Raw genomic sequence first — 24,392 nt, 5'->3', positions numbered from 1 at the left:
AGTGGTTACGAATGGGCCTGTCAATGCAGGGGACACGGGTTCAAGCCCTGGCCCAGGAGGATCCCACATGCCACGGAGCAGCGAAGCCCGCGAGCCACAACTACTGAAGGCCGAGCGCCTAGAGCCCATGCTCCACAACAAGAGAAGCCACCACAATGAGAAGCCCGTGCACTGCAACAAAGAGTAGCCCTTGCTCACCACAACTAAAGAAAGCCCACGCAGCAACAAAGACCCAACACAGACAAAAATAAATAAATAAATTTATAAAAAATAGTAATAATTGTTGTGTTGTTTAAAAAAAATTTTTTTTAAATAAATAAAAAACTGCAATAACACCCCAATGCCTGTAGGATAAAGTTCAAATTTTTCAGCTTCACATAAAGGGTCTTGAAAATTTGGCCCAAACTATCATCTTTGCAACCTTATTTCTTTTTACCCCTAACTCAATCATATGCTCTAGTCCAGGGGTGCCCAAGCCCCAGTACCCATCCGTGGCCTGTTAGGAATCGGGCCACACAGCAAGAGGTGAGTGGCAGCCGAGGGAAGCTTCATCTGCCACTCCCCATTGCTCCCCATTGCTCGCATTACCGCCTGAACCATCCCTCCCCCCACCGCTCCCCACCCTGTTAGCGGAAAAATTGTCTTCCACTAAACCAGTCCCTGGTGCCAAAAAGGTTGAGGACTGCTGTAGTCTATTCAACTCAAATGCTCAGCCTCTCCAAGAAACATCTCTTGATTTATATCTGCCTAGTAATCCTTTTTCTGAGAACTTCTTCTCCCTTCCAACAACATGGTTACAATTACCGTGTCCTTACAAGGTAACCCTGATTGCCATTGGTGATTGATCCAAGGGTAACACCTGACCCAAGCTGGCCGAATGAGTTCTTTCCCTGAGGAATTTAGAATGGAAACTGAGATAGTCCATGCTCAGTCTAGCTGTCCTTTTCTGCCATGTAGACCAGAAACAATTAAGAGCTGATCTGTAGTAAGAAATGAAGTAGATATATAGAAGCAAAGACAAGGATAAAAAGAAAGGACTACAGTCACGGTCCATTCTGTTCATCTAACCAAGCTGCATCCTGCCCGTGGTCCCCAAGAGTCACTGCTGCAATCATAATAATAAATTACCCCCCTTGCTTAGGTTACCTTAGATAGATTCTGTTACTTGCATCCCAAGAGAGTTGTAATTAATCTAATCATATTTGCATTTTAGAGCAAATGTGTCCACAACGTGGAAAGAGGATGGGCTAATAAGAGAACAGAGGCAATGAAACCAGTCAGAAGGCAATTGCAAGGGTCCAGGTACAGAATTTAGTGATGACTGGATGTGGGAGGTGAGGAAGGGAGGTCGGGACTGAGAATGACCTGAAGGCTGTATGATGGGTGCAGAGTAAGAATGAGAATACTAAAGAATTTGGGGGATGATACTGAGCTCAGCTGTGCATGAGAAAATTTATATGGAAGCACCTAGCACAATTTCTAGGACACAGTAGGTGGTCCATACATGTCAGTGTCCTAGGTCCCTTCTCCCACACCCTTACGTTTTATCTCCCCTGTTAGGCTGTAAGCTCCTACAGGGCAAGGATTACACACTACTGTATACTTCTCCCTTGCCCTCACAGTGACTACTCAGGTCCTGGTACACTATAGACACTCATAAATATTTGTTGATTTCATTGATTTTATGCAAGACAATTTTGTTTTGATTGCTTATAATAATATATCTTGTCAAACTGAACACTCTGAATAGTATTGTATAGACCTGCTTTTTTAGACAAAGAATTGAAAAAATGCTTTCCTCACTGTAATCTTGTTTGATTTTGGAATGGTCTTTTAAAAGTCTGAATTCTAATAAATGATCATTTTCTTTTTGATGAGTAAGAAATAAATAAAATCCAGACACAAAAAGAATAAATAAGCTTTTCATTTATAAATATGTATAAATCTGAAAATGCTTAGTAAACATCTATGCACAATACTTAAAGATAAATCTGGAAGCTGAATACAAAGCCTGACTCCTAATATAAAAACAAACTAATTAAAGCCAAGGATTTAGAATTTGAAACAATTCCTGTTGTTGAATCTCAATATCTATCTCAGATATAACTAGAAAACTTTTAGAGCATTAATTCCTTCTTAATTCCCTATACAAAAGATTATTCTTATTATCCAATATATATTATCTCTCTATGAATTATCTATATATTTAATATATCAACTGTATGTAATATATAACTATCATATAATAATAGATTATGTAATATATTAATATATATTATCTATGTAGAGAGAAAATGTAAATGTGGCAAATATATTGAAATTAAATACCTTTTATCTTACCTAATTCCACTGCCATGGAGATATACAATCAATCCAAGAAAGTCATGACTGGACAGCTTTTATTAACCTGAGTTGAAGAGGAGAGATGAGCCATGGTCTATGCAGAGCTGCTGTATTTGGCCAGTATACCTGTGCAGACTCCTGGGCATTAATAGAAAAGAACACAACCTGAGAAAGAACCCTCTGATGTGGGAAATGTAGGCCACCCTATATAAAGTGTGATCTGAGATGCAATGAAATGCTCACCTACCATGGTGTCCCAAATTCCACCCGTGGGAGCATTCTTTTGAGTTAAGAATATTATCTCTGGGAGACTTCTGTTAAAATGCACATATTCAGTAAAAGTGATAAAGCATTGACTTGCTGATACCTATAAATTCATTGTCATGATTCGTTTGTTTTAATAGCTCCCTATCACCTAACAGAGAACCATGTTTTGGTCCTTCGGCCTCTACCTACCTCTCTCAACCTCATTTTTTGCCATTCTACTCTTCCCAGCAAACCCTTCCTTCTACCTCCATGGCTGGTGCGTTTTCAGTCCTTCAGGTTTTCAAATTAAATGCGATCTCTAAGAAAAGCCTTCCCTCACCACTCAAACCAAAGCAGGGCCCCACTCTATCAGAGCTCTCCTCAGAGCACTACTAACAATATGTTATTCTTTTATCTTTTCCATTTATTTGTTGGTTACCTTCTCCCCCTAGGAGCTTCAGGTCAACGACCTTGAGTACGTTTTTCTCCATTATAATCCTAGCCCTACATAGTGCCAAGCACATAGTAAAGGCTTGATAAATATTTGTTAAGTAAGCAAATAAATGATAAAGTGATAGAACACTTCTAGAAGTTTGTATCAAAAGTATCAAAAGACCTTAAAATGTTGACACAGAGTGATCAAATAATTCTTCTAGGAATTTATCTTAAGGAAATAATTAGAAATGTACAGATTTATACACAGATACTTCATCACAGACTTGTTTATACAAGGAAAAACGGGATCTGAATGTCCAGAAATAAGAAAAGTATTAAATAAGTGACATTTTAAAAGAATACTTAATGCCATGATAAAATGCTCATGATATAACAGTAAACAGAAAAAGCAGGACAAAAAGAGTTTATACAGTGCGATCTCAATTTTGCAAACAGTAAAAGAGTATAAATGCATAGGAAAGAATTGTTATATGTAGCAATGTAACAAAATATTAATGGCACTTATCTATAGGTGATGGATAAGTGGCTTTTATTATTAATGATATTCTATATTTTTAAAAATTCTCTACAATAAATATGTATTGCTTTTATAAGTGGATGAAAGCAATACATTTTAAAATATAAACGTAAACACCTAATGTGTGAAAAACTAATTACTGTGCTAATTATTGAAGGATTCAACACTTTTGAATGAATGATCAACACTTTTCCCACTCTCCAGCAGTTTGTAATTTATAACATAAGTAAACTTATTTCCAAAACCAAATGGGATCTGGCAACTGGAGCCATTAGTGGGTCAGGAAGAGGATGGATGAAGACGAAAAAATGGTGAGATTGGGTGAGGCAGGGTGTGGCAGCACAAATGAGAAGAAGGGAAACAAGAAGGGAGATGAGGGAACCCGGAGGACAAACTTCAACTATTTTCATCCTTTCAACAAATACTTACTGAGTGCCCACTGGGCCAGGTATTTTGCTAGGCCATAGTATTTCAAAGATGAATAAAACATAGTTGTAGCCTGCCCTGAAATTACAGTGGAGCAGGCTGGTAAGAAAAGCAATTATATTAGAGCTCTATTATATAATTATTAACAAGATATTCTGTGAGTATAGACAAGGGGCACCCAGCTCACATCAGAATAGATGTGGTCAGAAAACACTTCTAAGGGAACAAAAACTCATGCTAACTCCCAAAGGACAAAATACAGAATTCCAGTCAGGTGAGACAAAACACAAGGTACAGAAGCATGAAACTGCATGGCTATCAGGAGGCTTTAATCTGCATGTAGCCCTAACTAGGACCCCAGGTATCTGCTAGAAGTGAAATGTCATTTGCTCTGGGCTCCATACAAAATGCAGATGCCTAAATGAATGGCAGGTTTGCAACCTTCCCTGAACAAGCCTTTATTGTGTAAATCCAGATGTAATTAATGTTTGTGGACAGACTAGTATGTCTCAAGTATTTTAACCTGTTATTTCTTTTTTTTTTTTTTTGGCTGCACTGTGCAGCATGCGGGATCTTAGTTCCCCAACCAGGGACTGAACCAGCGCCTCCTGCAGTGGAAGCGCAGAGTCTTAACCACTGGACCGCCAGAGAAGTCCCAACCTGTTATTTCTTTTATACTCTAAGAGATAACAAAGCTCTTTCTCAGGACAAACAGCATGTCAGGGTACTTGACTACAGGTGGCAGCTGGTCTGGAGCAGCCAGACATAGCAGCAGATCTGGAGGGCAGAGAAAAGACTTTCTTTCATTTCTATTGCCAGCCCTTTTTCTTCAAGAAAGAGGGGAATCAAGTTGATTTAGTATACTGGGTACATTGTACAATCAATACATCACTTGTTTTTATGTCTCAATCTTCCCTCTTTGAAGGACATTTAAATTCAGCTTGGTGGGATTATGTGGGCTAAGCTGTGATGACTTAGTTTCTCACCCCTTTGCCTCATGGGATACACTAGGGCTACCCTTACATCAAAGCCTGGAAGTAAAGAACTGGAGAATCTGCAGCCACTGAGCCTGCTCTCCAAAATCATAAGATCTCATGTGGAACGTAGAAATATATGAAACAATTGCCATAAACACCAAATGAATAAATATTTAGTAAATAAAAAAGTAATAAAATATTTATAGTTTACCAGAAGATCCTCTAGGATCCACTTTTTTTTTTGCTTTACTATTTTATGCCTTAATCTAAAGCCTAAATCCTGAATGGGCTTTTAAATCTCATTTTGAATAATTCAGAGTTTGGGGAAACAACCCATAATGTCAATATGCCAATGTAATAGCTAAAGAAGCATTCTCACAAAGTAATATATTAAAATCAATTCAGTAAGCTCCCAGAAGGGGAATCTACCATATGTTTAACCTCTCCATACTAAATATACTACATGACTCATGTACATCTATTGATTAAATTTATGTCTAGCCCAATTGCCACTCTTCTCACTAGATTTAGGACCTCTAGAATATGTCTACATAAACATTATAAAGAATATGTATTTCCTATTCTTTGAGGATGGCATTTCCAGATACAGAATATTAGATTACAAGCACAAAATCGGCATTATGTTCAAAATAAAGAGAATACTCAACTGATTTGTCAAGTATAAACTTATTCTGGTTTGTTGTCAATGAAATGTCAACATCTTTAAAAGAGGGAATTTTGAAAAAAGGAAATAAAATTTATACACAGACAAAATATTCAACTTCAAAGAAAAGCAAACTAAAATAATAACAAAGATCATTTTATTAGTAAAAGATGGTTGCTGATGACAGGTTGTTTTAGACTTTCTACCATGTTATGGTGTCAACACTCAACTTTTTCTTTGAGTAATTTCCCCTTCCTTATTCCAGTGATCTTGGACGGATTGACAAACACAATTGTCCTGTCTGCCTCCCCCTTGGATGAGCACATGACACAGGCCTGATGAATCAGAGTCCTTCCCCAGGACTGATATTTGAACAAAAGTGGGAAGTTCTCTCATTCCACACTTTTCACTGACTTTGGACCAACATAAGCCTGGAGTTGCTTGTTGGCCAGCTTCTTCAGTTGCGTGGAAGAAGTCCATTTTCTGTAGGAGAGAAGAGGCCAACAAGTAGAGGAAAACAAAGGGGAGATAGTGTAAGAGAGAGGGAAAAGGAGAAGGGAAAAAAAGATCTGACCTAATAGTATCATTGAGGCCACTTAGTAAAGCCCAAAGTTAGTTCAACACCTATATTTTCCCCAGTACATGAACAAGTAAATTCCCTTTTTTTGTTTAAGCTAGTTTAGGTTAGGCGTTTTGATTTGCAATTAATTCACCAATATAGTGCCTCTCCAATTTTAGTGACAATATCCACTATTATGGAGAAATAATTATGCACATGTAATTGCTATGCATTACTATTAGATTTTCTTTTGGTCTCATGCAACAGAAATATGACTACAGTTTCGTAACTAAATATGGATTAATTTATTCTTGTAACAAGAATTCCAGAGGAAAGAGTCCAGAGCTGGTACAGATGTTCAAGAAAATCACCAGCTGCTTCTAGCTTCCTGTTCTACCATCTTAACTTGTAGCCTTCATCCTCAAAGTTGCAAGAAGGCTGCTCTACTTATAGTCAAGGAGAAAGGAAGGGAAAAAGGGAAATGTGTGTGCCAGCTGGTTCCTTTTAATTAGTGAAACAAAATTGTTTCTAAAAGCTCAACCCAGCTACCTTCATAAACCAGAATACAGTCCTAAAGACATACCCAGCTGCAAGACAGTCTGAGGAAGTGAGGTTTTTATAACAACTCACATCTCTATAAAAGAAAGTCTTTTATTAACAAAGATGAGAATGAATATTGAGTAGGTATTATTTCAGTGGCCTTATAAGTTGGTGCAGCATTTGTGGAAAGCAATTTTTTTAATTAAGAAGTTTATTGTTTATTATTTATTTATTTATATTTTTGGCTGCGTCAGGTCTTAGTTGTGGCACACTGGATCTTCGTTGAGGCATGCGGGATTTTTCATTGCAGCACACAGGCTCTTCGTTGCAGCACACAGGCTTCTCTCTAGCTGTGGCGTGTGGGTTTTCTCTTCTCTAGTTGAGGTGCACAGGCTCCAGGGTGCGTGGGCTCTGTAGTTTGTGGCACGCAGTCTCTCTAGTTGAGGTGCGTGAGCTCAGTAGTTGTGGTGCAGCATGTGGGACCTTAGTTCCCTGACCAGGGGATTGAACCCGCATCCTCTGCATTGTAAGAAGAATTCTTTACCACTGGACCACCAGGGAAGTCCCTGGAAAGCAATTTAGACTAACTATAAAAGTATTCATACCTGTGATCTAATGTACTGCTTCTGGGAATTTATTCTGAAATAATTCAGAATATGAAAAGCTATAATTATAAAGATATTTATATTGATGATCTTAAAAATAGAGAAAAAATCTGTATAACAACTATAATATCCAAAAATAAGGAAATAATTATGAAAATTATAGTAAGTTTGCAGATTGTATATTGTACAGGCAACAAAAGTTATAGTTCTTAAGACTGAAACAATATGGGGAAATGTTTAGGATATAATAAGTAAAAAAATTGACTACATGATTTTATATACACTAAAGTTTGATGTACATTAAAAATTGCAAAGGAGGGACTTCCCTGGTGGCACAGTGGTTAAGAATCCGCCTGCCAGTGCAGGGGACATGGGTTTGAGCCCTGGTCCGGGAAGATCCCACGCCGTGGAGCAACTAAGCCTGTGCGCCACAACTACTGAGCCTGCGCTCTAGAGCCCGAGCTCCGCAACAAGAGAAGCCACCACAATGAGAAGCCTGCGCACTGCAATGAAGAGTAGCCCCCGCTCAATGCAACTAGAGAAAGCCTGCACGCAGCAACAAAGACCCAACACAGACAAAAATAAATAAATAAATTTATTTTTTAAAAATTGCAAAGGAAAAAATTACTGCAAGAAAATATACCAAAATGTTAACACTGGTTATATTAAACTATTAGGGTTATAATTTATTTTTCTTCTTTCCTCTGAGTTACAATTTTAATTTTTTCCTTTACTTTAATAATAAATTAATAATTAGAACATTTATTTTTAAATCAATTAGTTTTATCAGCATATCTATCTATTCTTTGAAGTAGCTCTCAGATATATTAGATACATTCTCTGTAAGTTGATACTATTCTAGTGTTCCCCATTGTTCAGCATAACACTGGGATCAAAATGGTACCAAATAGGTATTGTTGGCAGATTATTAGATGCTTATTTTTAAACAGTATTAACAGTGTATTAATCCAAGTTCTCCAGAGAAACAGAATCAATAGGATATATTTATAGAGAAAGAAAGAGATATAAGAAATTGCCTCATGCAATTATGGAGGCTGGCAAGTCCAAAATCTGCAGAGCTGATGTCCCCGTTCAAGTCCAAAGGCCATTAGGCAAGAGAATCCTCTCTTCCCAGGGGAGAGTCAGCCCCATGTGATAGTCAGGTCTTCAACTGATTGGATGAGGCCCACATACATTATGGAGAGCAATCTTCTTTATTCAGTCTACTGTTCTAACTGTTAAATCAGTTAAATCTCATCCAACACCTCACAGAAACACCCAGAATCATGTTTGACCAAATATCTGGCACCCCATGGCTCAGTCAAGTTGACATAAAATTAACCATCACAAACAGTTATAGGCTAATCCAAATATATTTCACACGTTAGACTAATTTATGTGTTTTTAGATCAGCTATGCTTTTCTGTTTCATGTTTGTGTGTTTATACATTTTGCATTTGCCCAGCAGGACTTTACCTCCATGCCTTTGCTCATTCTGCTCCCTCCACCTAAATGCTTCTCCTGTCATTGCCACAGTTCTAAATCCTGAGTATCTTTAGGCCCTGCTCAAATGTCACATCTTTCATGAAGCCTTCTCTGATTCCTCCTGCCTTCACACCCTCTACCCCTGACCACACCCCACACACACATAAAACTAGAAGTAACTTTTCCTTCTCAACACCCATAGTGCCCTGACTTTGCTTCTCTAATGGTATGTTCCACATCTACTTTGTTTTACAGATTTTTATGAATAGGCTTTTTTAGACGATAAATTTCTTGAGAGAAGAATTCATGTCCAATTCAGTCTTGAATCTCCTGAATATCTAACACTGAATAGTTGTTCAACATTTATTTGTTGAACTAATGCATTTTATATATTTGCCTTACAACTAAAAGAGTCAGGAATTTCTTGGTTAACAAATAATTCAAAGACAATTTTCCAACAAAGTAATAGAGTTCAAGAAATTGTCTCTTGATAAATCCATGTATTGAGTAGTCTAAGAAAAACACACCTTTAGCTGGTTAGAATCTTCAGTCACTTTATAACAAGTATGTTCTATATATTTAAATACAATTTTAAGTATTAATTGTCAAATTCACTTAATGCAAAGTATTGGGGAATTGTTTTGATTATAATAGTATTTTTCCTTTACTGCCACTTTTCCCACGTTTGAAGTCTGAAGCAGTTAATCCTTTCATTATTCATCCTTATTAAATATGTTTAGTTATTGCACTTGCTCTTTGGGTAAAGGCATAAGTTGAACAAAACTATAATTTAGCTGGTCAACCATGGAATGTGTTGTTCCTCACACTTTAGAGAAGTCACATCATCTTTCTGTTACATTATTTCTACAGGATCCCATAGAATTGACAGATCTCCAGCAACAACTATATCTGTGAGTGCCTTCCTTGAATTCGGATTTCACTACAATTAGTACATTTTACTACTGGTATTTAACTAATCTCTCAGATTTGTCAAAATTTTCAAAGCCTTTCTTGTTTCTCCCTCTAGTGGTCAATAACATTCATTGAAATGGAAAACCAGACGGGTGATCTTAAACGTGGGCGAAAGGTAGGGGTGAACATTCAATTTTGGTGTAAGTAAATGTGAAATGTATTCAAATCTACGTTTCATAATCTGAGAAGAGGTTTATTTGGGATACAGCTTCCTTAGACACCACACATAAATATTCTTTATACTTATTTTCTGAATAACTTCTATTTCTATTTTATACTAATAATTTTTAGACATTCTGTATAATTAATTTCCTATTCCAGAAATTAGGTCCAGAAATAATTTGGTTTTCATACCAAATTATCTGATATATTTGAGTAATAAGTACATTACTAGATAATTTTAATATTTTTCATGTTTCCTTAATAGGATAAACCTTCTTCCTCCACCCCCACTTAATTTGCATTGGCTTTTTGCCATATGTAATGTTTCCTCTTTCAACCTCTAATTTCTTGCTTATAAAACATTATGAAAAACTTGTTTAATTATAAATAAATTTTAAAATTCCATGATACTGGGCTTCCCTGGTGGCACAGTGGTTGAGAATCTGCCTGCCAATGCAGGGGACACGGGTTTGTCCAGGAAGATCCCACATGCTGTGGAGCAACTGAGCCCGTGTGCCACAACTACTGAGCCTGTGCTCTAGAGCCTGCGAGCCACAACTACTGAGCCCGCGTGTCACAACTACTGAAGCCCGCGTGCCTAGATCCCGTGCTCCACAACAAGAGAAACCACCACAATGATAAGCCCGCGCACTGCAACGAAGAGCAGCCCCTGCTCGCCAAGACTAGAGAAAGCCCACGTGCAGCAACAAAGACCCAACACAGCCAAAAATAAAATAAATGAAATAAATAAATTTATTTTTTTAAAAAATTCCACGATACTTCTGTGAAATAATGAGATGGTCAAATGTGAATGAGATAAAGAGGGAATGTATGTGTGTGTAATAAATTCTGATTTCAGAGGTGAAACTATGGTCAAGTACTTCTGAATGGAAAAACTTTTAATTTTTTAAAATGTATTTATTAAAAGTAGTACATAGTGAATCATCTTAAAAGGAATACTGTCAAATATTATGATATAGAAATTGGCCTGCTCTGCCAAGATTCACAAAATAGTACTCCTGTTTAAGAAAAGATCATTTTATTAAAAATAGAGTTACCGGATAACTTGTCATCCAAATCAGGACACTTTTGAGACTGGAGAAGACACTATTAATAATGTGGGACAACAGGTATAAACTGTGATTGTTCCAGGAAAATTGGAGCATTTGGTCAGTCTAATGATCTCTAATTTATTAAAAATATTAATTATTTAATTTATTAAAAACATAAAGCAAATTGTAGCAGTCCTTTTACTAAGAAGGTTATGGTGAGTCATGCAGATGTATTTGCTTTAGGCTAAAGTTATTTCTTCTAAGATAACTCAAGGACCAAAGACCCTAGGTCTATTAGAACCCTTTTATAGGGTAACCACCTCGTCCCAGTTTCCCCAGGTCTTTCCTAGTTCTAAAACTGGAAGTCCTTCATCCCAGGAACCCCTCAGGCCCAGCAAACCAGGCAGGTTAGTCACCCTAATTCCTTATAGCTACCTTTTAGTAAGCTGGCATCTCCTCCATGGCCCTTCAGGTAACGTGGGGCAGGCACTCAACAAGAACCTCTTTTACCAGGAGTGACCCAGCTCTTTCCCGACCTCTGACCTAGCTCCAGCCTGTCTCCAGCTGCTCCAGGGCTCAGCCTTCATTCTAAGGACACCGCTGACTGTGACCCCGGTGCCACAGCACGCTGTGCCTCCTGACACTGCCTTTCTGCTCCCCAGCTACCATTAACACCCTTGCTCCCGCTGAGGGGCCACCAATCCACACATGACTGAACTGCCTGGGACTTTGTGCTGCCATGAAAAGGCCTTCTGTTCTACCATCTCCTCAGAGTTTTACACACTTCACTTTTAGTGCAAGACTTCATCCTTTACCAAGCTTTGGCATGCAGGAAGGAAATGAAAAGAGTTGTTTTATCCCAAAAAAGAGGTTAATAACATTAGGCAATTCCTTTAGGCTTATTAAGTCACGATTCAAGCTGACTATGGAAAATTGTTAAAGAAATATTCTGTAATGTTAACTATAAAAAGCTACTGAACCCTAGCCTAGCAAATTTTGAGAAAGGATTTCTAAGGATGCCAAGAACACATTTTTGAAAAGGGCTACAATTTTTTTTTTCCCTAAAAAAGTAAAATACAAGGACCAGGTGACAGTGAAACAGGAGGAAAGGAAGCAAGACACAACCCTTAAAGAATGACATAGCCGTTGTGAATATGACATAAACTGGTTAGAACCGACTACGCCCAAGGTGGCTGAAGGTTCGACTTCCAGTAGACATTGAGCCTTATTATGTGCTCATTGTAATACATTAGCATATGCTAAATACACACCCACAGGTACCATGACAATTCCAAGGCCGACCATAAACGGTCAAAAAGTGGGCAGTGGCCCAATTCCTGGTAATCCCCACCCTTTCCCCAAAATAGTTGGAATAATCCTCCCACTCAGCCTATGAAATTACACAGCCCATAAAAACTAACCACCCCATATTTTGGGGCAGCTCTCACCTTTTGTGACTGACCGCATTCTGTCTGTGGAACGTGTAACTCAGTAAAGCTACTTCTTACCTATCACTTTGCCTCCTGCTGAATTCCTTCTGCACTGAAACATAAAGAACCTGAGCTTCATTAAGTCCTGAGATCAGGTGTGTGATCTCAATTAAAAGACAGCAGGTTCGAGTCCCAGCCTGTGGGTTCAATGCCCAATCTGAATTTTGGCTGGGTTCGAATCCCACTTGAGTTGTGCAGTTTTAACAGCAACTTTGTCTCTTACAGAGGTTGATCTATATGGCAATCTGTTCTGTCTATTATGGAGGGTGATTTCCTCTCCAGCAAACAATCTGCTCATCATATGCACTTGATGTGTAACAGGCATGCCAAATTCCACATGAGCAGAACAGAACCCATCATCTTCCCCACAAACCATCATTCTCTTTTCCCATTCTTCTTTTACTAAATAAACTGCATCACCACCCAGCCAGATGGAGAACCAGAAATTCATGAGTCATCTTTGACTCCTCCCTCTCCCTTACCCTCAGATTCTATCAGTCCTCCATCAAAATGCTTCTCAAACCCATTGCCTTTGTTCTATCTTCACAACACACATCCTGGCAGGTCAGTATCATTTTTCACAGTAGAGTCTCCACTATTGCCCCTCTCCAATCCATTCTCTACACAACAGGCACATAAATGGTATTATGAGCTGAATCGTGTCCCCCAAATTCATATGTTGGAATCCTAACCCCCCAGTACCTTAGGATGTGACTGCATTTGAGACAGAGCCTTTAAAGAGGTAATTAAAGGATGTTAACTAGACTTGTGGTGATCATTTTGCAATATATACAAATATTGAATCATTATGTTGTACAACTGAAACTAATATAATGTTATATGTTGATTATATCTCGATTTTTAAAAAAAATTCCTAAATGCCAAAAAAAGAGGCAATCAAGTTAAAAGGAGACCATTATGGCGGGCCCTAATCTAAACTGACTGGTGTCCTCATAAAAAGAGAAAATTTGGGCACACAAAGAAACACTAGGGGCATACACACAAAGAAATGATCATTTGAGGAGGTGGCAAGAGTGGAGCCACCTGTAAGCTAAAGAAAGAGGCCTCAGAAGAAACCAACCCTACCAGCATCTTCATCTTGGACTTCCAGCCTCTAGAACTGTGAGCATATTAATTTCTGTTGTTTAAGACACCCAGTCTGTAGTATTTTGTTATGGCAGCCCTAGCAAATTAATACATGTGGTATCTTCCCCCTTCCCATCATCCTTCAAATAAAATGCAGTACAATTAACATGGCCTGTAAAGCCCTACATGATCTGGTCCTATGCACATCTCCTGCCCCATCCTTCTCCCAAACTCTCTGCCCTCTAGCCTTACTGAATTCCTCAGTCATACCTGGGGCCTTCTCGCAAGTTGTTTCCTTTGCTGGAAACGTCAGTTCCCCACTCTTATTACCCACCTAACTTCAAGTCTCAGCTCAAATGTCACTCCCTCAAGGAAATCTCCCTGACTCCCGGTCTAGGTCAATTTTCCCTTTACATCACTAAACACAATTGTCACTATTTGCCTCATATGTCCTGTGTACCCCACTAATTCAGAAGCTCCCCAATAGCTGAACCACTCCTGTCTCGTTTACTTCTCTATCTACAGTGTCACCACACTACTTGATACATAGCAATATAGTTGGCCATATGACCAATGCTCTCTTTCAGTATTTACAGCTTCCTCTGTTGAAGAATTGAGACCTCAATTGACTTAGTTGGAGTGCCATAGGGACAGCACCATAAGATGCCGAATATGCAGCTCTCCTCCCAGCAGGCTCTACACCAGCACCCACAGCTCAAAGTGTCCTTCTCGAGAAGTGTAGTCTGAAGGAGGAATGGCCAACAACAGACCTCAAAGTTCCTCTCTTAGACCCTGCTCCAAGTGACTTAGGATATGACCTAGGATCTGTCTCTATCCCAGACCATCTGATAGTGCTTCTGTCAACCGGTATTCAGAGAGGGACTATGAACTAGCCTACCAGACGCTACATACAGTATTTTGAACTGCAGCCAAGATCATTTACAAAAATAATTCTTGGAATGTTAAAGGGAGTACTTTAAACCTAGAAATGTAGTAGGAGGAATACATATTTTCAAATAGGAATCTGGAGTATTCCTCATGTTCTGATAATCTCGCTGAAGTGGGAGGTCACTAGCTGAATTTTGTTCCATAAGGAAGAGAACAAACACTGCTAGGGTGCGGAAATGAAGAACTTCATAGAAATGAAAGTGAACTTTCTGCTCTGAGAAGCTATCCTTTAAGTGTTTCTTTCCTCTGGGAGTCTCCTGTGCTTCTGGGTCCTGAACTGGTATAATATACATTTTCTCTCTCTAGAGCCTCAATATTCCATGATCTTACATCAAAGTCATTGTGACCTACATCTTCTATGCAGGTTCTTGAGCCACCTTCTTTCTGGCGCCTCCAGGGATGTCTGAGACACAGGGTTCCTGGTCCTGATGTATGAGGCAATTACATGTGGAGGTCTTGCTTGAAGGCAGCCGGAGACTGCCTGTATGATGGTGGCTGGCTAGCAAAGATAAGTGGGAAAAGGTCAGCCTGCAGGCTGATTGTATGAAATCTGAAATTCAGTTCCATTTATAGTCTAGTTGTTTTTAAATTGCTAAATGCTTGTTATGGTCACATCCTTTATCTCATACTATAATCCTCAAAATAGCCTGCAAGGGACTATTACATAGCTATTAAAATGATCATGTAGATATATATTTATTAACATATTAGCTTGTTGAGATGAAAGACATTGATAACATATTATTAAATGGAAAAAGTTACCAAACAGGATGCATAGTGGGTCCCTTTATTATAGAAATGTAATACATATTTAGATGTATATACCACCATCAAAAGCAAAAACTAGGACTTCCAAGGTGGTGCAGTGGTTAAGAATCTGCCTGCCAATGCAGGGGACACAGGGTCGATCCCTGGTCTGGGAAGATCCCACATGCTGCGGAGCAACTAAGCCCACAAGCCACAACTACAGAGCCCACACGCTGCAACTACTAAAGCCCACGTACTCAGAGCCCATGCTCCACAACAAGAGAAGCCACCACAATGAGAAGCCTGCACACCGCAATGAAGAGTAGCCCCTGCTCGCTGCAACTAGAGAAAAGCCCGTACACAGCAACGAAGACCCAATGCAGCCAAAAAATTAAATAAACAAAATTTTTTTAAAAAACTAGTGAGCTATAAACTTTTTTAAAAACTCTGTAAAATGAATAGAGGATATCTGAGGGACTTCCCTGGTGGTGCAGTGGTTAACAATCCACCTTCCAATGCTGGGGACAGGGGTTCGATCCCTGGCTGGGGAACTAAGATCTCACATGCTGCAGGGCAGCTAAGCCTGCGTGCTGCAACTACTTAGCCCGCATGCTCTGGAGCCCCATGCAGGGCAAGTAGAGAAGCCCACGCGCCAAACGAAGAGCCCACTCACTGCCACGACAGATCCAGCATGCCGCAACAAAGATCCTGCTTACTGCAACTAAGATCTGATGCAGCCAAAAATAAATAAATAAATAGGGGACATCTGAAACTTAGAGAATCTAAGTGATAGGACTGAGGCTGTATCTTATTAAAAAAAAAAAAAAAAGTAAAAGATTTGAATTCAAGTACATCTGAAGCCAAAGCTCCAAAGCTTTTTTTACTCTTTTGTTAGATTATTTTGGGGGGTTACCCTTTAAGCAGTGGCCCAGGCTCCTCAGAGGAATGCTTTATTTATAAGTAAAGAAATCTACCCTACACTCCCTAAAGGCCTCATGAAAATAAGGTTCTGGTAGGCAGTAGTAAACTCTTTACCTCCAAATTGGCTATAGCTAATGATGACTCCGTAGGCCTGAGTTGCCTTAGTTTTTATACTGTCTGTATGCACAAATTCAGAGAAAAACATAAGTAAGCCACATTTGACTATGGCTTTCATAAGAACATCTTAAAAGATGCAGTTTTGTAAGTATATTAAAATATTTAATTACATTCCTCTAAGTATCTCTGGACCTTTGATATTATTAGCTCATAATCTCAGTCAACAACCATTTTATATTGTCCCAAGTTATTTCACTTACTGAGCAATAAAAATTTCTCATTTCCATCATGATGATGGAGAAAGAAAAGAAACATGATTCATAAGACAAGGAACTCTGAATTCCAGTCTTATATTACCTTCTGGTAATTGTGTTTTTGAAATAAGGAAAGGAAGAGGGCACTAGGATACTGCCTAAGAGACATGAAAGTAAAATGAGCCATAAAAAGACTGATTTTGATATCAAAAACTTAAAGAGGATTTCCTGTCCAAATAGCAAACAGTAAGAAATATTTATCTTCAGGAAGCCACACTTACTAGCTATTTTAAGATCAAAAAAGTTAAGAAAGTTGTCATTCTAGTTGTCTAGCTCTCATTAGTAGAAACCTATACTAAGTTTAAAAATTATATCTCCCACTTAACTTGGAAATCTCAAAATAAGTGGAGGAGAGTCAGAAACCATATTAATATTGCCTAGTCCATTTTAGTTTTAACATTCAATACTTAAATGCAAAATATTTTCCTTCTACTATTTATTTATAATAGTATTATTATTTATAACACATTGTAAAAGAACAGATTTCTTAAATAAACTAAATCCTAGACCTGCACTAATATGGCAGCTATCAAGCACTTGTTTGATGTGTGGATAGTTCAAATTAAAATGTGCTTTAAGGGCTTCCCTGGTGGCGCAGTGGTTGAGAATCTGCCTGCTAATGCAGGGGACACGGATTCGAGCCCTGGTCTGGGAAGATCCCACATGCCACGGAGCAGCTGGCCCCGTGAGCCACAACTACTGAGCCTGCGCGTCTGGAGCCTGTGCCCTGCAACGGGAGGGGCCGCGATAGTGAAAGGCCCGCGCACCGCGATGAAGAGTGGCCCCCGCTTGCCGCAACTAGAGAAAGCCCTCGCACGAACCGAAGACCCAACACAGCCAAAATAAATAAATAAATAAATAAATAAATAAATAAATAAATAAATAAATAAAGTAAGTAGCTATTAAAAAAAAAAAAAGAACATTATAAAAAAAAAAATGTGCTTTAAGTGTAAAATACACATCAGATTTTAAAGACTTAGTGCCCAAAAAAAGGATGTAAATACTTCATCAATAATTTTGTATTGATTACATGTTGAAATTATAATATTTGAACATATCGAGTTAAATGAAATACATCATTAAAACAAATTCTACCTATTGCTTTTTACTTTTTAAATGTAGCTCTGGAAAATTTTTAATGTGACTTGCATAATGTTTCTATTGGACAGCACTGCCTTAGATTTTTTTGCCTTTCAGTAGTTAGTATCTTGAATCAGGAGTAAGAGTACCTTCATTCCTGTCTTCTTGGGATATCTTGAGCTTACAGTTTACCTTAAAAGGGGATCAGAAACGTAAAATCTTTACAAATATGCTTAACAAAATGGAAAGCATGAAACTCATGTGCACATAAGTATATATGCACCTCCTAAATCCTTTCACTTCCCCCCATCTTCATCACCACTACTTGGTCCAAGCTGCCTTTGTCTCTTGCCTGGACTAACATAATAGTCTTTTGAACAGATTTAGCAGATCCTCTTTGATGCCCACCCACAATTACTTGTTATTGCTGTGTCAGTTCTTGCTAGCCAAACTTCCTCTTCCAGGATCTACTTTCTTTTAACCTCAAAACTTTCTCTGGCCAAAGGGTCCCATTCTGCTCCTATGTGTGAAAAAGGAAGTACCAAGAAATTAACACCCTCTGGGAGCATCCATAAACCAAAAATTGACAGGAATTCGTGTATAAATACCCAAGCTCCTTGTCCCTTGGGTGAGGTAACCCAGGGGTATGTGTTCTAAACCGTTTCCCAGAGTTCCTCAGTGGAATTAAGCGTTAATTACCCACAGCTGTATCTTGTTTAATACTTCACCCTTCATTTGCTTCTGCCCATCTCTATCTCCCTTCCCTACCCCTTACCAGGGTTTCCTGAGATCATTTCAGAAAAAAAACTACTTGCTCTAAGTCTACTTCTGGCAGAACCCAAACTGAGATAATTGGTCTTCCCACTGTCACTCTCACATTTCAGCAATCCATTCTCCACCTCAAAAGCCAGTCTATCTTTTTTTTTTTTTTTTTAATTTATTTTTGGCTGCGTTGGGTCTTCGTTGCTGTGTGCAGGCTTTCTCTAGTTGCGGCGAGCGGGGGCTACTCTTCATTGTGGTGCCCGGGCTTTTCATTGTCGTGGCTTCTCTTGTTGCGGAGCACGGGCTCTAGGCACAGGCTACAGTAGTTGTGGCACACGGGCTCAGTAGTTGTGGCTCGTGGGCTCAGTAGTTGTGGCTCGCAGGCTCATTAGTTATGGCTCGCGGGCTTAGCTGCTCCGTGGCATGTGGGATCTTCCTGGACCAGGGCTCGAACCCGTGTCCCCTGAATTGGCAAGTGGATTCTTAACCACTGCGCCACCTGGGAAGTCCCAGACTATCTTTTTAAACTACCATCATAACCATATCACTTCTTACCTAAAACCTTTCAGTGATTTCCACTGCTCTTAGGATAAAGACCATCCAATACCTTAATTTGAAGTTTCTGGATGTTGATTCCAACGACTGCTTTACTACCTGTGTTCCTCTGCCACACTCTAGAGATTTTACCATCAAACAGAACTGCCACACCTTGAACATTAAAAATTCCAATATCCCACCTCAACCACAGTCTTCTATACTCATATAAACACTACTATGCCTGCACCAGACCTCCAGTCCCTCAACTCCACCCTCTCTCTCCCTCTGTCAAACTCATGGTGGTTTTCCTATTCTACTTAAACCCCTAGAAATATCACTTCTGCTACTTTCTTATCAGCACTCTCAACCCTGCTGGCCTCCTCTCCTGGTAGTATTAGCATGGAAACCATCAGCCAAGAATATTTTGACAATCTGCTTCTTCTACACCCAGGCTGGAAGTAAATGTAAGAGTAAGTGGCTCATAATTTTACATTTGCACAGCGAGGTATTTTCCCCCGTTCCCAGGGGGAACCCACAAATAAATGATCCCTAATCTCAAATAGACCCTTAACATAGCTCAATAATTTTTTTGTGTCTCATTACTTCCATAGGAAATTCTAAATTTTCATTATTTTCCATCACCCTTCCTCTGTTCACTTTCAGCAGACTATGTTGAGTCTGAGTTTGCAGAGAAACAAATCTATCCAAGCCCTTGACTCTATCATCCTGTCAAAAGCCCATCTCTCCACCTGTGCTCCAAAGCCCAAACCTTTCTCCCCCAAGACTGAACCTGAATCCAAGTCCTTTCATAATCAAAATGTAGACCAACTTCCCAGCCTCACTTTCTGCCTCTCCTCCAGATACATCCTACCTGCAATTCTCAGAATGCTGTCCAGACATGGGGAGGATCTGGAGCCTGATGTGGTGGATCTTATCCAATAAGGCCATGAGCAGACAGAACCCAGGAGACAGTCTCCTGAATAAAGATGAATTCCTGTTTCCAGGAATGCTATCACAACAAGGACCCAGCCAAGGAGGAGAATGCAAGCCATAAATCATGGCATGAAGTTGAAAGGTCATGAGCCAAAGATTCTAATAAATGGGGAGACCCAATTTGGAGAGCAAGAGCACGTAGAAAGTAGAAAGGGGTCAATAGGAGGAAACAGACATGGAGCAAGAAATGAGTTAGGTACAGCGTAATGCTCTTCTCTTAATCACTGCACAGTTGTCTCCTTTAGGTCATTCCAATCCCATTAAATGTCACCTATGGAAAGGTCTTTCTCAACAGCCCCACTTGACTAGCCACTTAGTTACTCATCACATTTCCATGTTTTAATACTATGCATAGTACTGTAGGTGCTAGCTGATATTTCTTTAATTATTGGTTTATTGTACATCTCTCCCAGCTAGAATGTAAGCTCCATGAGAACAAAGCTCTTCTCATTTATTCTATATCCCCAGTGACAAGAACAGTGCTTGGTAAATATTAGATAAATGAATTAAATCTCAGGAATACTCTATTTTTTAAAGACCTCCAAGTGCTTCTGACTTCAGCCAGAATGAAAACTGTTGGGCTAATACATATATTGCTGTTCCCACCAAGATGGTGAGAAGTGATCTTGAAAAGTGCAGAACCCAGCCAGACAAATGAAACATCACTGTCTTTTGCTAGGCCTTTAAACATACTGTTTCCAAGGCCTAGAATTTGCTTTCCTCAACATTCCTAAGCTATTCTATTTAGGCATAATCTTTTTTAATAACTATAAACACTGAAGACATTATCTTGAATTATTTGCTTTCCTCAGCCTCGAACATTCTCTGGCATGCATTAAATACTCAATAAGGCGCCCATGGCCACCGACTTCTCTGTGCATTTAGTGCCACCAGGACTCCCACAATCCAAGCAGTCATAACACCTCTGTGCCCTGTCCTCACTGGGGCAGACCCAAGAGCTCCAAGCCAGCCTCAGGACCAGACTCCTGTGGGTGGACCACAAGTAGAGGTGGGGATAAAACCAAAGTTGAACCCCAGGGGCGGGGTGACTAAGGAAGAAGATAAAAAAATCTTTCCATCAGCTGTACCAGCTGCAGGTTAAATCCCCACAATCAGCTAGGTAGACCCTGCATCTATGGAATATCTGAGTAGACAGTGAGTGTTCCCACAAATGAAAACGGTCTAGCTCTGGCAGCTGAGGACTTTGGGGGCAAGCACACGCAGGAGTTGGGCCAGAGCAGAGTCTGAGTGGTCCCCTCAGGGCGCACAGCAGGTCTAGAGACCAGCCCAGAGGCAGAGGAGAGCCTACTGGGGAGGCAGAGGTGGGCTGTGGCTCACAGCATATGCAAGGACACCTACAGCGGAGACCTCAGGGAAACATAATTATTACTATTAATTTTATTATGTTTTGATTCACTCTATTGCTGGTTCTAGCCTTTTTTTCTTTTTTGGTTTCAATTTCTTCCCTTTTTTGTTTGTTTGTTTGTTGTTGTTTTAGTTTTTTTAATATATATATAGTCTTCTGGGATCTCTCTATTTTATAACATTTTTATTTTTTATATTTTTTATACATTTCTATTTTTACTTTGCTTTATTATTGTTCTGTGTTCTTTTCCCTTATTTTTTCTTCCTCTTTTTCTGTAACATGTTTTTCTTTTTTTTATATTTCCATTTCTACCTTGCTTTTCTGTTGTCCTGTGGTTTTTTCCCTTTTTATTTTATTTTACTTTTATTTTTATTTTAATCATTTTTATTGGTTTGTTCTGTTTCCTTGCTTTATTCTTCAGTTGGCACACTGTTTTGGTTTTGTTTTTAGGTTATGTGTTTTTGTTAGTATTAATCCCAATTGTTTGATTTCATTTTTGAGTTCTATTTGTCTGGTCGTTCTCTTGCTTTTTGTTTTATCTGGCCCTGTTTTTGTTTCTTTTACGTGTGTGTGTTTCCTTGTTTCTGTTTTTATTTGTTTGATTTTGTTTTTACCATTTCTCAGGGGTTTTGTCTTTTTTTTCTAATATATTTTCTTTTTCTTTTTCTGTATCTACATTGCTTTTCTGTTGTTCTGTCTTCGTTCCCCTTTCTCTTTTTCTTTTTTTTTTAATATCATTTTTGTCAGTTTGTTTTGTCTCTTTGCTTCAATCTTCAGTTGGAACTCAGCTTTGGTTTTGTTTCTTGGTTCTGGGTTTTTGTCAGCTTTCTTCTTAACTGTCCGATTTCATTCTTCGGTTCTTTTGTTTGTCTGGTTGTTCTCTTGCTATTTGATTTATTTGGTTCCGTCTTTGCTTCTTTTGTGTGTGTGTGTGTTTCCTTTTTTCTGTTTCTGTTTGATTTTACTTTTTACCATTGTCTGGGGTTTTGTTAGTCGTTTTTTTTTTTTTTTTTTTTTTAATCCCCTTTATTGCTGGGATGAGCAACTTGCAGGGTCTTAGTACCTTGACCAAAAGTCGGGCCTGACGCTCTGGAATGGGAGCACTGAGTCCAGGATGCTGGACCACTGGAGAATTCCCAGCCCCAGGGAAGATTAATTGCCAAGAGCACTCACGGAGGCCTCTATCTGAATCCAAGACATAGCTCCACCCAACTGCCAGCAGCTTCCAGTGCTGGATGCCTCACAACAAACAACAAAAAACACAGGAACACAAACCCACCCATCAGCACACAGACTACCTAAACTCATACTAAGCTCACAGATACCCCAAAACACACCACCTGACACGGCCCTGCTCATCACAGGGAAAAGACTCAGCTCCACCCACAGGAATGCAGGCACTAGTCCCTCATACCAGGAAGCCTACACAAGACACAGGACCAACCAGACCACCAGGGGCAGAGAAGAGAAGCAAGAGGAAGTATGACCCTGCAGCCTAGGGAAAGAAGACCTCAAATGCTGTAAATTAGACAAAATGAGCAGACAGAGAAATATCTTACGGACAAAGGGGCAAGATGAAAACCCACAAGACCAAAAAATGAAGAGGAAATAGGCAGTCTACCTGAAAAATAATTCAGAGTAATGATACTGAAGGTGATCCAATATCTTGGAAATAGAATAGAGAAAATACAAGAAACGTTTAACAAAGACCTAGAAGAACTAAAGAGCAAACAAACTGTAATGAACAACACAATAACTGAAATTAAAAATACTCTTGAAGGAATCAATAGCAGAATAACTGAGGCAGAAAAACGGATAAGTGAGCTGGAAAATAGAATGGTGGAAATAACTGCCACAGAGCAGAATAAAGAAAAAAGAATGAAAAAAATGGAGGACAGTCTCAGAGACCTCTGGGACAACATTAAGCACACCAACATTAGAATTATAGGCATCCCAGAAGAAGAAGAAAAAACAAAAGGGTCTGAGAAAATATTTGAAGATATTATAGTTGAAAACTTCCCCAACATAGGAAAGGAAATAGTCAATCAACTCCAGGAAGCACAGAGAGTCCCATACAGGATAAACCCAAGGAGAAACACGTGAGACACATATTAATCAAACTAACAGAAATTAAATACAAAGAAAAAATATTAAAAGCAGCAAGGGAAAAGCAAATAACATACAAGGGAATCCCCATAAGGTTAACAGCTGATCTTTCAGCAGAAACTCTACAGGCCAGAAGGGAGTGGCAAGATAAAGTGATGAAAGGGAAAAAACTACCACCAAGATTACCCTACCCAGCAAGGATCTCATTCAGATTTGACATAGAAATTAAAACCTTTACAGACAAGCAAAAGTTAAGAGAATTCAGCACCACCAAACCAGCTCTACAACAAATGCTAAAGGAACTTCTCTAGGCAGGAAACACAAGAAGAGGAAAAGGCTTACAAACCAAAACAAACCAAAAACAATTAAGAAAATGGTAATAGGAACATACATATTGATAATTACCTTAAATGTAAATGGATTAAATGTTCCAACCAAAAGACATAGACTGGCTGAATGGATACAAAAACAAGACCCATATATACGCTGTCTACAAGAGACCCACTTCAGATCTAGGGACACATACAGACTGAAAGTGAGGAGATGGAAAAAGATATTCCATGCAAATGGAAATCAAAAGAAAGCTGGAGGAGCAATACTCATATCAGACAAAATAGACTTTAAAATAAAGACTATTACAAGAAACAAGAAAGGGCACTATAAAATGATCAAAGGATCAATCCAAGAAGCTATAACAATTGTAAATATCTATGCATCCAACATAGGAGCACCTCAATAGATAAGGCAAATGCTAACAGCCATAAAAGGGGAAATCGACAGTAACACAATAATAGTAGGTGACTTTAACACCCCACTTTCACCGATGGACCAATCATCCAAACAGAAAATAAATAAGGAAACACTAGCTTTAAATAACACATTAGACCAGATGAACTTAACTGATATTTATAGGACATTCCA

The 24,392-nt window shown here is 39.0% G+C and overlaps 1 protein-coding gene across 1 annotated transcript in view; it reads right to left on the bottom strand.

The window, feature by feature from the left end:
• Nucleotides 1-24,392, bottom strand: part of NUBPL (NUBP iron-sulfur cluster assembly factor, mitochondrial) — a 335,371-nt gene that overhangs the window by 275,128 nt on the left and 35,851 nt on the right. Inside the window, exon 2 of the mRNA XM_059914058.1 lies at nucleotides 2,341-2,481. The gene's annotated coding sequence lies outside the window, so the exon portion shown is untranslated. The remainder of the gene's footprint in view (nucleotides 1-2,340; nucleotides 2,482-24,392) is intronic.

This window comes from Balaenoptera ricei, chromosome 2 (assembly GCF_028023285.1).
Source record: "Balaenoptera ricei isolate mBalRic1 chromosome 2, mBalRic1.hap2, whole genome shotgun sequence".
In the NCBI taxonomy this organism is placed as follows: domain Eukaryota; kingdom Metazoa; phylum Chordata; class Mammalia; order Artiodactyla; family Balaenopteridae; genus Balaenoptera; species Balaenoptera ricei.
Note: the sequence above shows the minus strand (reverse complement) of the source record. Positions and strands in the feature narration are given on the sequence as shown.